We start from the raw sequence: 14,446 nt of genomic DNA, 5'->3' as shown, positions 1-14,446 counted from the left end.
TGTTTTGGCATTTTCGATTGAAATCAAGCATTGCATTCCTGGAACTGAAGTGGTTCATTTTCTTTTGTTTGTGAGCTGATCAGCATGCAGACATATTGTATTGCCATTGTTGCCTGGCCTCCAGTTTTCTTTGTGGTGCTGAGAAATACTCCTCCCAGGATGAAGTGACTGAAATACCTAGATATATATACCTAGATCATGACCTTCATGACTAAATCATCTGCTGTAACTTGAAACTCTTGCTTGCTTGTGCAGAAATGTCCAAATTCCTAGCAGGCAATATTCTAAGAAAATGCAGTTGAATTTCATTTATTTTTGAGCAAAAGACATTGTCCTGTTTAATACAATAAATTGTTGCAATTCGGATTTAAAACAACAACAACAAAACAAATGCAAGACCCAGTTTTCTGAAGAAAAAAAACTGACATTTGGAAAATATTTCCAAACATAATTTTTAGGTGAAATTATTTCCTTAAAGTTCTGAAATTGTATTTGATGTCAATTTATGCACCAGGAAAGGTCACCCTCTGTGTCTCAGGACTGCTGGATTGCTTCTGTAATGACTATTTCTCATTTATGGGAAGGTTCGCAACTGGGGGAAGGAGTAACTGAAAAGCAGAAGGGCTAAAAAGAAGCTTCTTAAAGCGATCTGTGGCCTGGAAAGACAAGTAAAGGGCAATCCTGCAGTTCCTTGCTCAGACATGCTAGCCAATTAAGCAATTATATTATCTTGGGCTTCTATGAGTAGCTTTTTCTGCCAACCCATCTGGTCTTCTCCTTAACTTCTATGAGATTTCTATTTGCAGCTCTTCTGTCTTCCTGTGTGTTGCTTCTCCATCACTGTTTTCTACCTTCTGGCTCTGTCTTTCCCCTAGCTTCTTCTCTATTATCGATCACATAAGAGCAACTCGTTACTAAGAATTGCTAGACAAAAGGCCTTACTTTTTTATGCCTATTTTCTGTGATTATTCAGTATGCTGCAGAAATAAGCTTTTAAAATACGTCAGTTTTAAATGTGTTTTTAGTGACCCTTCTGCTTATCCATAGGTGAATAATTTTTCTAACAATTTTCAAATTCAGTACCTTAAAATGTTTTTCAACCTAATTCAAAGTGTGAAGCAAATGTACATTCTTTCTGTGAATTTGAAGTAGAATTATTGTTCATAGTGTGAAAGGGTATTTTCAAGAAAATGTTTGCCAGTTCCGTTAAGTTATTGTATATTTTTTCAAGGATTCCATTAATCTGTATTTGTCAGTTATATAGATAAGAAAATGACTTGGAAAGTGAAGGCATTTATCTAATCACAAAATAAATAAATAAGTAAATACATAGTGCAGTACTTCAGTTTGCCTCAATTTTTTTTATTAAACTTGGAGATTTAGTTCAGATTCAATTAATGAAACTGTGAAATCTGGGAAACAGAGAGGGAAATATTGGGTGACAGAACACTGGAATGGGTTGCCCAGAGAAGTTGTGGAGTATCCTTCTCTGGAGATACTCAAAACCCACCCAGATGTCATCTTGCACAATGTACTGTAGGTGATCCTGCTCGGCAGAGGGGTTGGAGTAGACGATATTCAGAGGTCCCTTCCAACCTTGGCCATTCCGTGATTCTGTGAAATGTTGTTGTGGAAATGATAAATTGCAGTTTAATTAGATTTTTAATTTCTATTAAGTTAAAGGGATTTTTTAATAGGATTTATTTAACTTTTTGTTTTGTTTTGTTAATTTAACCGAAGATAGAATGTGTCACAGGAAAAACTGAAGGGTTTAAAGAAAGAGGAAAGGCTACCTTAAGAAGACATGAATGTGTTTTGTAACAGTGTCCCTCCAGCACTTTGCCAGATTGTCCTCTATTATAGCAGATCCTAACATTCAGGAACAGCAATATGGATTTATGCATGTTTTCCATGTATCACAGAAAAGACTTTGCTCTTTTTTTTTCTTTTTTCTTTTTTTTTTTTCTTTTTGTTTCTGCACATAGAAAATCAATCTTATTTAATGCATTGGGAAACTCTCTCTCTTAAGACTCACTGCCTTTCACTTTGGGTTATCCTCTCAGCCAAATCCTGCGATATTGTAATTGATTTTAAAAGTCAGCAGCAAAAGTATTTGATCTTTGGGTGACAAACAGTCAAAGAGGAGCCCTCAGGATCAGTGTTAAACGTCAATGAAATTAGATTCATGCTAGGATAGGCAAGTTACAAAAATTCAAAACCAGCTGTAACTGTGACAGTAATAAATGGAAACTCAGCAAAATGAAGCTATTAGTCAACAATGTGCAATCTCATAAACATGAACAAATGATTATGGAGCAGCTCAGGCCTGAATTAAAACCAAACAAGCTGAAACAAGCAATATCACTGAGATGGGTAAAATACATTTATTCAAGACAATGTAACAACACTTACATTAGAATAAAAGCTGAAGTTTCAGCTGATATGTTCAAGATAATTTGGATGTCATCACTCAAAACAGGCAAAGGCACCTGCATTCACCTCAAGCAGTGTGTGCAGTTTTGGGTGCCACAATATAAGAAGGGTATAAAATTATTAGTGTGTGTCCAAAGCAGGGCAACAAAGATGGTAAAGGACCTAGAGGGCAATTTGTATGAGGAACAGCTGAGGTCCCTTGGTTTGTTCAGACCAGGGAAGAGGAGACTGAGAGGAGGCCTCATGGCGGCCTGCAGCTCCCTCACGAGGGGAGCAGACGGGCAGGCCCTTCTCTGCTGATAGGGACAAGACCTGAGGGAACTGCATGGACCTGAGTCATGGGAGGTTCAGGCTGGGTATTAGGAAAAGGTTCTTCACCACGAGTATGGTTGGGCTCCCCTCAGAATTGGTCATGGCTCTAAGCCTGCTGGAGTTCAAGAATCCTTTAGACAATGCTCTCAGATATGGTTTAATTTTTAGATAGTCCTATGTAGAGTCAGGAGTTGTACTTGATCTTTGTGGATGCCTTCCAACTTGGGATATTCTGTTTTGTTCTGACACATGTACTGCTAGTACTGGGGTGTTGGATGCTAAACCCAGTGATGTAACTCCCATCAGAGCTACCAGTCAGAGCATGTTAAATGTAGCCAAGTTGTTAAAAATCTTGTATCGTAAAAAAGTGGGACTGACCAAAGAAGTCATGGGCAATTTTTGCTGCTGTTTACAAGTAACAATGCTGGGGCTATTTAGTGCTGTGCTATCACAAGCTACTAAATTCAATGCCATTTACTCCTGAACAACAAGGAATATGTTAATTGACAGCTAAAGAAAGGACCCAAACCTCTTTTTTTTTTTTTTTTGGGTTTGTTTTCTTTTTTTTTTTTTTATATTTTTACTTTTCCTCTTTTCCTTGTGGTGTTTTGAAAGAATCCATCTAGAAAACTGTAGAGAGCTTTAGCTAAGGGACTCAGCAATATTCTCATGAAAATATGCAAGTATCAAGAGCACCTAAAACAATATTGGTATGCAAAATATCAAGGCAACCTTAGCAAAAATCAAGTTTGAATTAAGTTGACCTTGCATGAAAGAGTACAAAGTAGCCTGAAGTGCCCTGTTCTAAGTTGAAAACATTTGCAAAAACAAAGCCTGTATTATATCTTCTTTATAATCTATCACTCTCTGAAAATATTGTTTCTTTAGATTATTCTGTGTTGCCTACGATTTTAAGTAGAAACTTTGATTACTGAGTTTTGTTTCTCACCCATGATGTATGCAATTGGGATGGTTCAGTTTTCATCTGATTCTCAAATTTTTCTGGAAGCAGGAAACAGCATGCCAGATCTTGCATATACTTCTGCATATCACTGCATATCAAGTGATATCTTGCATACCACTTCTGTGAGCGAAATCAGTAACTCCAAGAACAAATACAGGTATAATACTCAGTCCAGTGTGTTTAAACAAAAAGAGAAATAAGAGTAGCTGTGCAGCATAGAAATACAAAATCAAGTGTGGATTTAATTTTCACTGCAGGCCCAAATATTTAATCATCACAGATGAAAAGTAGTGCACAATTTCATTTACTCACGTAGTAAATGCATGGAGCACATTCATGCATGTCTGGGAAGTACTTGATGTCCACTCTGGGTTTTGAAGGGCTCTGTCTTCATATGGAGCAGCACCAATCCATTTGCAAGTCCTTCATTATCTGTTATTCTTCCAGACTGAGAAAGCAGAGAATTACCATTTAGCAGTCAATAGTCATGAGTGCCTGTGGCTGTAGCATATGTTATTAAAGTAAATGAGAAGCATTCTATTGCCATTTAGAACAAGGTGACTTTTAATCCTTTATTAGTGCTCCAAAATCTAGGCCTTCTCCAGCCTCCATTAAAACCAGTGGAAGACTTTTTATTGATTTAGAGGAATCAATAGCTTAAATGTCTCTCTTCCCTTGTACCTTCTTTCCTTCCAGTTTCCACCTCTCTGGTGGCTTTCCTATCTGTGTCTGCAGGTGATATAGGAAGATATGCAGTTAACTTAGATGCAAACAAGCCAAAATAAATCAAACAAATTCCACTCTTTTATCTTTCATTTTTCAAGTTTGTAAGCCTTTATAGCAGGCACCTAGGTGACTTTGTGCCAGCTGGTGCCTTTGTAGCACTCTGACTTGGCTGCGTTTTCAGTCCTGTTTTCAAGGCCTTTCTTTTGTTTTTCCCTTGGTTGTACTAAAGTCTGCTTGTTGCCTTGACAAATATTTGTTTCTGTTTCTGTGTAAGTAAGCATCTAACATAAAAAATTTTTCAGGATTTGTATTCAGCTGACTGTTGTGCTACTGTTTACCAGAGTTCAAAACCTGGGCAAATAGCAATTTGTTTGGGCTGAATAAGTGATATCTTATTTTAGAGGGCACAAATAGCCATGTAATTATTTTGAATTAAGAAATTACCATATCATTTCAGGCTCATTACATGGGTATTTATTTTTAGGAGATTATGTGCAAACTGTTACAATAATAATTAATGTAACTTTTATTTTTAAGGGTAAATAAGTATAATAGTAAAGAAAGGAAGGACACATTCTTGGTGAGCTTCAAGGCCTTAAAATGACAATTCCACCACAGATGTTGTGTGGAGCTACATTTTCATGTTGAAGACTAAAAGGTTTATTATTCTTGTATAGTGTTGAAGTGAAGAAGCAACTAGTAATGCACTTTTTGTTTGTAACTTTTCACATGGTATGGTAAAGAATGGATGTTAAACTGCACAATCCTAATTAGGAAGGGCAGAATCCCTCTCAGTGGCTAAAGAGGTTATTTATATGTGTTTAGTCTATAATATTTAAATGATATAATTTCTATAATTTCTAAAAAAAACAGTACAGTTCTGATTGTCCTTTTTTTTTTTTTTTTTTTTTTCCCAACAGTTCATCAGGAAATCAGCTGTCCTGAAATCTATAGCAATCCTGGAAGCTTGCCACTGTATCTGGTCTCTTGCAACAGGACTGCCCTGAATCCACACAAGAAAGCCTGGGCTCTTTGGGAGCTGTAACTCAGACAGAGAGTGAGGATAATGAGCTTGAAGCTGGCTCAGCTTTATAATCTCCATTCTTGCCTTTTGATAGTAGAGCAATTAACTGTTTTGCGGGCTAATTGCCTTCCATTTTCTCAGTGTTTATCATATTTCTGTGCTAAACCACACCACTATGGGGCTGGTGTATTTCCACCTTTCTAATTCCCTTCTCTCTGACTAGCCCCCCAACCTTACATTCAACCTGTGCCTGTGTTGTTTCTTCCAAGACACTGGTCACAAATAGAGGATCCACAACTTTTGAAGGATCTGATCCAGTGGATACAGCAAGTCTTAAAGAATCTTTGCATCAGGCCTCTGTTAAGTTGCAGCTTGTGTTGCAGAACCTACAGCTGGCCCAAGCCCTCAACTCCCCCTGTTCTGCTTCCTCAAACAAAGAGTAAGGTTGCTATTGGTTTCCTTTCATGATTATAAATGTCTATTTGATCTCTCTAATCTTCTTAACACCAGTTAAAATGTCTAGCAGACAGAAATGTGAGAAATATTTGCTGTGAGGTAGAAATTCACCTAGTCATAAAATAATTGCTTCTAAACTGTTATTCATGGCATGGTTCTAATTACATTATACTTAAGGGATCATAATGAAACAGACTTCCAAATTTACCCTGGAGTATTTTTTCTGCAGTATTGGATTGGAAAGCTGTAATTTGAATAAATGAAATGAGTAACTGAAGACAGACTCTCCCTCTTTCCAACATGTCTCATTAAAAAAAAAAAAAAAGAAATGAAGAAAACTGTGTCGTTTAAGTAATTAGCAAGATGTTGACAAAATGCAGGAAGTGTGCAGCAGATATTTTGTATACTCAGCTGAAAACAAATTAACAAAGCAGATTTCTGTACAGATAAGCCAAGCTTGTTTTCTGAAGGGCAAAAATCTTATTTGTGTGTGATCAACTGAAGAGGAAAGAGGCAGTGAGAAAAGAAATGCTTATGAAAACCTGCAAATGGCCTTGTTATTCATTTGAGAAAGGGAGAGCAATAATATTCAAAAAGCCCTTAGGTGTATTATATAGATGTCAGACCTTGCTTCTTAGAAAAGAGGAGTTAATGAGTGCTATTGCTGTTCAGCACAAGAGAGAGAAAAATAAGTGTTGAAGGGTTTGCTGTGGTAGGCAATAGCACGAAATTACTAGATTCCACCTCAGACCCTTCCCTGCTTTCCCCTTCACTCCCATGCGCTTGCTCTGACTGAACTGCGTTCCTCAGCTGTTGTGGCAGTTTCACGAAGTTCGTGGTTCTCTCTCTATCATATACTCCAGGCTTTGCTGAAAGTCAGAACTCACTTCTTTTTCTGATTCAGTGCATTTATGTCTTTGGTCTTGTTCATTTATAAAACTGGCTTGATTTCGGTTAGTTAATTGAGGTCAGTGCATTCCTCCCACAGATGGTTGGAAACACAGGCTGTTTTCCAAAGGCTTTGGGAATGAACATGTTCAGTGAGATGGGGCTGTTATTAAAGAGCCGAACATAGGCCAACACACCTGAGTATGAACTAATGAGGACAATGCAACCATGCATCTCAGACATGTTTGTTAGATAAGTCATTTGGTGACATACCTCCCTTATGTATGTGGAAGTTGTCCTTCATGTTGGAAGATTTACTTCTAAAATAAAAGCAGCTCATGCCTTTACCTAGCCCTCAAATTACTACTGATATTTTCTTACCTCCCCAAATCACTGTTCCACTGCTGTGAAAGAGAAACATTCTTTCAGTGTCCTCTTCTCACCCCTGATATTTTACAGTACTCTTAGAAAAGATACAGTGAAGATCTGCCCTTCCAGTGACACTTCACAATGTATCAATAGATGGCAGTAGCTGAATTCTCATCTAAAAAAAAACTTACCTGGAAAATTTTCATAACTGGCTTTTTCTATAAGAAAAGATGAATGTACTCTTTACGGGTTAAAAATAAGACAAGTTCTTTCATAAATCAGGGTCAAAGTGCGATTTCCCTCGTTTCTTTCATTCTCAGAAGTATAGATACCAAGTTGCTTAAAACAGCACCTAATATGCTGGAAGACATAAAATAAAAGAATCTACAGGTTCAACAAGGGATCGGAAGGATCAGTTCAATTCTATGAATATTTCACTGGAACCTATTTGGAGACTTGTTACTCATGGAATGGTTATGATTATTCACTCTAGAAACAGATTACCAATACCTGCACCATAATTCCGAGTCAGGAAGTTCTGCATTCCAAGATAATTTACTTCTTTTGGAATTTTCCCAAATATTTTCCTAATGTCAATCCATATATTATATTGCCCCCGGTAAATACAACTTTATAACAAAGTAGCATACTGTTTTTGAAAATGGCTGTTTTATTAACTCTAGTTAATATGGAAGCAAGATCCCAAATTACTCTGTAATCTCCGTTGTTTTAATGGAGTATGTCTAAAGAGCTTGCCCATTTAACTAGTAACTCCAAAATTTGGGGAGATTTCCAAGATACTCATGTATTTAGTCTATTTTTCAAAAATGCCTGCATGGATCAGGTAACTTACTCTTATCAAGATGAATATGAATTAGGAAACAATGCTCTACATACTACTAAGCATTCTATTAGGTGCTATCATCTTTTCAAAGGGCACAAACGTACTTGAAGATATGTCCTTTTGTTATAAGATATGTCCTTTTGTTATAAAGGGGGACTCTGCAGTATTCATTTACTCTAGAAAGCATATTTGTAGTTAGAAATTACCTCAAGAGGTCATTTAACCATTTCTTATTCATTGAAGCAGAATCAAGAATATTTAGATGAATGTATCTTATATATTCATATATTTAATGTGGTTCCTATATCCTGACAAAAAGAGAAAATTCTGCAATGATGCTGAGTGGCCAGTGGAAAAAAATATATTTGCCAAACAGTAGTGAAGCCTTGATCTTCATTGCAAGTTTATTTTTCTCCTCCCATACTTATATTTCTGTAGTACAGAATTTACAATTCATCATGGTATTGCTGGAGAAAATTTGATAAAATCATTTTTTTTAATCCAATGGGATTTTTTTAATCCAATGGTGTATGCATATACATTTAAATGTATATTATATATATTATATATATTATATATATATATACATTATATATATACACATTAAAATGTATACATTTTAAGTGAAAACTCATTTTGAAACATCACGTAGGTTTTTAGATCTCCTAGATTTTTCTCATCAAAAGCAAAATGTTACTAAAATCAGCACAGTCCAGTAAACTAAAGCATATGGCTGTTGACGTATCAAAATTTCTTAAAGGTAAAGAATATAGAGCTCTGGCAGAAAATTTCTGAGCGCTGTATCATCTGAATTCTTGGGTCTATGGAAATATTCTGTGCTTTTTTACAAACTCACCTTTTTAATCTTAATCATGATTATTTAATTATTATTATTATTTGTATAATGCAGTTTTCTTTCTTCTCTCTTTCTGCTAGTGTTTAAGTAGTGCTACAGTAAGAAACATTCTGACAGATATATTTTTGTGATATGCATTTCTGTTAGCAGTTGGGGAAATGCATTGCCTGGTAATTTGCAAATCAGTATTTTCAGATTGCTAGCTCAGGTCAGAGGACTGTAAAATGCTGGAAGTTTATAGTCAGTATTATCTAAGCTCTGAGAGCCTTTTATTAGCAAAGCTGTGCTGCACACTCCAAAACAGAAGATTTTTGTTAGGTAAGCTCTTCTGGATAGGAATTGGCACTTTAAAAAATAATAAAAAAAAATCTATTTTTAAGTGACATGCTTGTTGCTGTATCATTTTAAAACTGTCATTTGTTAATGTACTGTTGTTACTATTGCAGGCTTTGAAAAGTGTGAAGCACTGCCAGACCTGATTGTGTTACAGCTTACACACACCTGGAACTAAAAGGTAACTCCCAGGTTTCCCTGTTTAATGCAACTATATGGAAAGAGACCAAAAATGGATACAGACAAGAATATAAGGAAACAGGGTCTGTTGATCAGTATGATTGATGGTTATCGCAACAACACAATGACTTTGAAATGTTATTAAAATTCAAGATACTTTGGCTAGGTTTACTGATAGTATGTTTAAGAAGCAGTACAAACAGCATTTGTCTTAGCCAAGCAGTGGAAAGTTAGGACTGTATGATCTTGTCCACCCCAGTTTCCAGGTAAGCTACAATGCACCTGTATCGCATACATATCTACTTATTTAATGATTTTTACACTTTCCATTCTGATCTCTTTCTTTTACAAGCTAAAACCACTAAAATAGATGTCTACATGCTTCTGCATGCCATTTAAAAGGATGCAATTTTAATCCAAAAGTGAGTGTTACTTGCATATCTACAAAATCATATAGTGCGGTTACATTACATGAGCTGCAATTTTTATGATGAAAAAGAACCTTAAGCAAATGGGTGAATAATGTTATCCATTGCCTCCCCCAAATCATAATCCATTATTTGAGTCAAAAATCTGTCAGCCACACAGCAGTTCATTTTCCTAAACTGAACATTATAGCCAGCTGTGTAACAGTAATGTTGCTCAAAGAAAATGCAGCCATTGTTTAATGGGGCAAATAATACTCATATTACCAGCAGCATGCACTTCTAAATCCCTTTGGCTGTTTCCAGGTACCCCTTCCTCTGCTTGCACCCTAGAACTAGCCACAGTTTGTATTCCCAGATCTAAAAACATTTTAGTAATGGAAGAGGCTTTAAGGGGCACATGTGTCTTTCTCAGTGCTTTGAAAGTCCAGACTCATTTATGATCTTTCTTGAAATCACATTCAAAACATACTGAAGTGTAAGGGCGGAAATGAAGAGATTTGGCTTAATAAGATTCATCTTTATCTTCTTATAAATTCTTTCTCAAGCAACACCCGTCTGTAAGCTGTAACCAGAACATCATTTCCATTTTTCAAAGCAACACAGAGTGACTCTGAAAGTTTGTACTCAAAGATATGTTGTGGAGAATTAAGCAGGATTTTTTCCCACGGGCACTTTGTATGAATAAGAAAATCTCTTCTAACTTAATGTAGAGAGCAAGAATTGCCAAGCTGCTAGAGGAGAAGATGGATTTCCAAGGATTAAAAACAAACAAACTGCATAACAGCTGAGCTTTAAAGAAAATTGTCTGATCTGTTTTTCAGAGATCACTGTTTTTTTCAGTAACGGGGTTACAGGTACCTTTTCCTATGGTAAGAACTTCTCATCCCCAGTTGAGCAATTTCTCCAAAATATGTATTACATCAGCAAATAATTTTAGACCAGAATACTGCCAGTGGAAAACTGATTGCCTTTTCATCAGATAGATAATTCTAATTGTACAGATTGAGTCTATGGGGTATAATATTACATGTAAGCCTATGTTTAAAAGTAAAAACTATCATTTCATTCCAAAATGCTTGCTATTTCACATCATCAAGATTAAAAAGGATTGCTTGCTTAAGGTGTAAATGCAAGTGTATGTAACTCAGGGATCAAGGTGGTGTCGGTATAGACACAGTCACAATGCTTTTGTACCTTTTAAAAGTACTTTTTAAAGTTTTAAAAAATAAGAAGAAATACCCACCTGCTCCTACACTTTTTCACTGGTCATTATACACATATAAAATTACACAGAGGAAGAAAAGAGGGTAAACTCATAATACCCTGAGTTATCTTTATTTCAGTAACATCTATTTCAACTCATGCTGTTCTTTTATGTTTGGAATTACAGATGGTGGATGTACGATAGAGCTCCTGAATGCATCATGTAGGTATAAGCACCAGACTGTAGGAATCTCAGCTGCTAGCTAATGACCAAATTTTGATTTAATCTATTTTTTTCCTCTTTCTAATTATTTTTCCTTCTACTAGGTTGGAGACAAGATAGTAAACAAATAAATAAGAATATAGAAAAAACATAGATATTACTACCAACATTTTTCCTTCTCCCTAGCCTGTTAGTCTGCAGAAGATTCACAGCCTCTATTTTGTGATGATTTTTGGGATGATGAGTAAATGCTATGAAGTTTATTTCCCAGACTTATCAGATCCTCTGTTAGAGCTTTGGATTTGCAAACTTTTGCAGTACTACTGCATTACTGCTTGGTACTTTTCTAGAGAATTCTGTATTCTCTACAGAATAAATACTTCTCCATGGAAGTATCAGTTAGGCAAGCAAACCTATTAGATTAAAGAAAATGTACGTAGAGCTTGTTATAGATCAAACTGATCAGTAGAACAGAAATTATTCCCAGATACGCTATTAGTAGCGAATGAGCTCCCTTGTGCAACAAGGTGTTGCACCTGGGAGTACCTGGGAGTTTTGAGGCTCTGCCCAGATCTCCCCCAACCCCTCCCTGCAGGATGTCTGGACAGAGCAGGCTGGCGTGGGAGCTGGACTGTGCTCTTGCTCCCCTCAGCTGCCAGATGCTCTGAGCTCAGCTCTGAGCAAAAGCTAATACTCAGCAGCTGCTGTCCCTGATAGACAGCTGATCACTGTGTGCCCCTTTGCTCTCCTGCTTTTATTTCCCCCATCAAGCTGTACAAATAGGTATGTTGCTCTGTCCCCTGTTCAGCCAGCCAAAAAGTTGAACTGCGTCAGGACACACTCCAGAAATATCCTTGCAGCATAAGAACGAACCACAAGATGGGTTTTGCAAGTATCTGTTTTGTGGTAACTTGTGTTTCCTTGCATTGGCTAAAGCAGGGCCAACAGGTCAAAGTCTTAATAATATCTATTGAGTTTGTGAGTTATTCTACTGATGGTGGGAATAGCCATTCTTGTACTATGATCACTGTTAAATCACTTAAGCTAGTTTCTGCTAAACTGGTGAGGTGATAAACCAGGCCCACATGTACCCTATTCAAATGGGAAATGCGCTCAGCATTAGAAACCTCAGAATAAATACTCCAGGATCTATGGGAGTACTGAATTTTCCTTCTCCCTTAAGATACAGATGATGCCCAGGGACGATTTCTGCTCTCTGTGAGTACTCCTGCACTAGCAAACTTCAGAGTGCCCATGACCCAGAGATCTCAGATGCAAATCAGCTTCTCTTTGAAGCTGGACAGGTGAGGTCTCCTTTCTCTCCTTTCCCAGACGTCCCTGGAAGGAAAACAACAAAACAGACACCTAATGGGGAAAAGGATGCACAAGCATGGCCAGCGTCCATCTCATTTTCTCTACCAGACATGACTCATGGTAGTGCTTTAAATAGTTTAAACAGAACAGGTGATGCGAATGCATATGATCTACAAATGTTTTTTTTCAGTGCATTTTTTTTTTTTACTTTTCCCAGACTGACCTGCTATCACCTTTAGTAAAGCATATATAGTTAGTTTGCTTTCTGAAAATAAATATTCTTTGTAATTAAAAGTACAAATATCCTGCTGATGTGATTGTTTTAACACTGAGGGAGTTTTGCTGTAGTTTTGTCCTGGAGTACCCAGAGGCTGTAAAGGTAGTTTCAATATTATTGTTTCCATCAATAATGGATAATGATATCAATAAGATAAAGACAGGAACATGTTAGCCTCAAGCCTTGAAAACGCATTCATCCACGTGCCTTCTGCCAGAGGCGTGTGCAACACAGAAAAAATTGTAGTAACTTAAAATTTAGTACTGTGATTAGTTCAAATATCAGAAGATACCTGTGGCTTTTCAGCCCTTAATTAAACCATAGGTACTTCTTTGTTTCCCCTTCCTAGGTATGTTTTACTTTTATCAAGGATGGAAAGCCTAAAATGTTTCAGGATTGTTGACTGTGCTTTGTCTCAGAAATGGCTCCAACCTGGGGCTCTCAGAATTACAATAAATCTGTGGTTTGCTCTGAATGAGCTTAGTGCACTTGCCGGGACTGGAAATCATGTAGTGTAACTAAGGTGATAGTCCATTCACAGCTTTAATTCTCTAAGGTTCAGGGAGCCTCCTGCAAAGTGCTTGCTTTTAGTGGCTCTTGGAGGACTTCAAAGAACATAGGTTTGCAGGAAAAAAAAAAAAAAAAAAAAAGAAGAAAAGAAAAGAAATATGTAAAGCCTAATGCAAATGTGTTGTTTCCTGTCAGCTTTTCTAAGTACGTACAAGCATGTTACAGTTCATTGCTGAGGAAGAGAGCTCAGTTTTCCAGTAATGTGCCTTTTGTGCTTTTTCAGGCAGGCAGAGGATCTGTTTTCTGTTTCAGCTTTCAAAAAATGGTATTTAAAAGGAAATCCATTTCTTTTGTCAGACTGCAAGAGGAAATGCTATATATTATATATACCTTTCATTTAGGCAGTGTATCATGATATAATTTCACTTAATTCACTGACATATTAAAATGTAAAAGTATTTCTTTCTGATACTGTTTACAGAAAAGAGGAAGAGAAATGAAAAACAGCCCAGAAGAGTTTTTGAGGGACATACTCTACTTCTCCTCATTTTTTGGGCAGGAGTGCTTCCTGGAGCTGTGAAAGGTAGGCTTCGCTCATCTGTCCAAAGCCCTGCTTGGATGCTGGTCTGTGTGGAGGAGGGTTTAGCTGTCTTCACCACACAATCCTCCACATGTGGAGGCTTTTTGGAGTGACTTGGTGTGGAGTGACAGTGAAAGAAGATGGTGAAATGGGCAACATTGGAGGAAGGGTTTGGCAGGCCAGGGAGAGAGACACACACACTGGGTGCCATTAGCTGTGAGTCTGCGAGCACAGCTTTCCTCTCTCTGCAGAAACAGCTGGTTCTTTGGCATCTATTTTTACCTGTTTCTAAAGAGCAGTGAATTCTGTTTTGAAAATCTTGCAGTAATCATGCACACCAGTCTGTTGTATTCTGTGGAATTTTATCTGTCTTCAGAAAAAAGCAAATAAACAAACAAACAAACAAAAAAAAACAAATCCCAGAATCCTTTTGAGGACAGAATCCTGTGCAGCATGTGAAGATCCAAAGTTAGGTAGTAGAAAAGAAAAACTACTCAAAGTCAGGCGTAGTAATTACTAGTGTCTC

The 14,446-nt window shown here is 37.0% G+C and overlaps 1 long non-coding RNA gene across 6 annotated transcripts in view; it reads left to right on the top strand.

The window, feature by feature from the left end:
• LOC121069112 overlaps nucleotides 1-9,386 on the top strand; it is a 272,423-nt gene extending 263,037 nt beyond the window's left edge. For 5 of the 6 annotated variants that reach the window (XR_005819277.1, XR_005819278.1, XR_005819273.1 and 2 more), the window contains 3 exons: nucleotides 5,356-5,492; nucleotides 5,729-5,898; nucleotides 9,319-9,386. This is a non-coding gene — a long non-coding RNA (uncharacterized LOC121069112). Of the gene's footprint in view, nucleotides 1-3,360; nucleotides 3,401-5,355; nucleotides 5,493-5,728; nucleotides 5,899-9,318 lie in introns of those variants that run through there. The other variant, XR_005819276.1, reaches the window with a different exon arrangement.
• Nucleotides 9,387-14,446: the final 5,060 nt, after the last annotated feature.

Source organism: Cygnus olor, chromosome 4 (assembly GCF_009769625.2).
Source record: "Cygnus olor isolate bCygOlo1 chromosome 4, bCygOlo1.pri.v2, whole genome shotgun sequence".
In the NCBI taxonomy this organism is placed as follows: domain Eukaryota; kingdom Metazoa; phylum Chordata; class Aves; order Anseriformes; family Anatidae; genus Cygnus; species Cygnus olor.
This window is presented reverse-complemented; position numbering and strand designations above follow the sequence as displayed.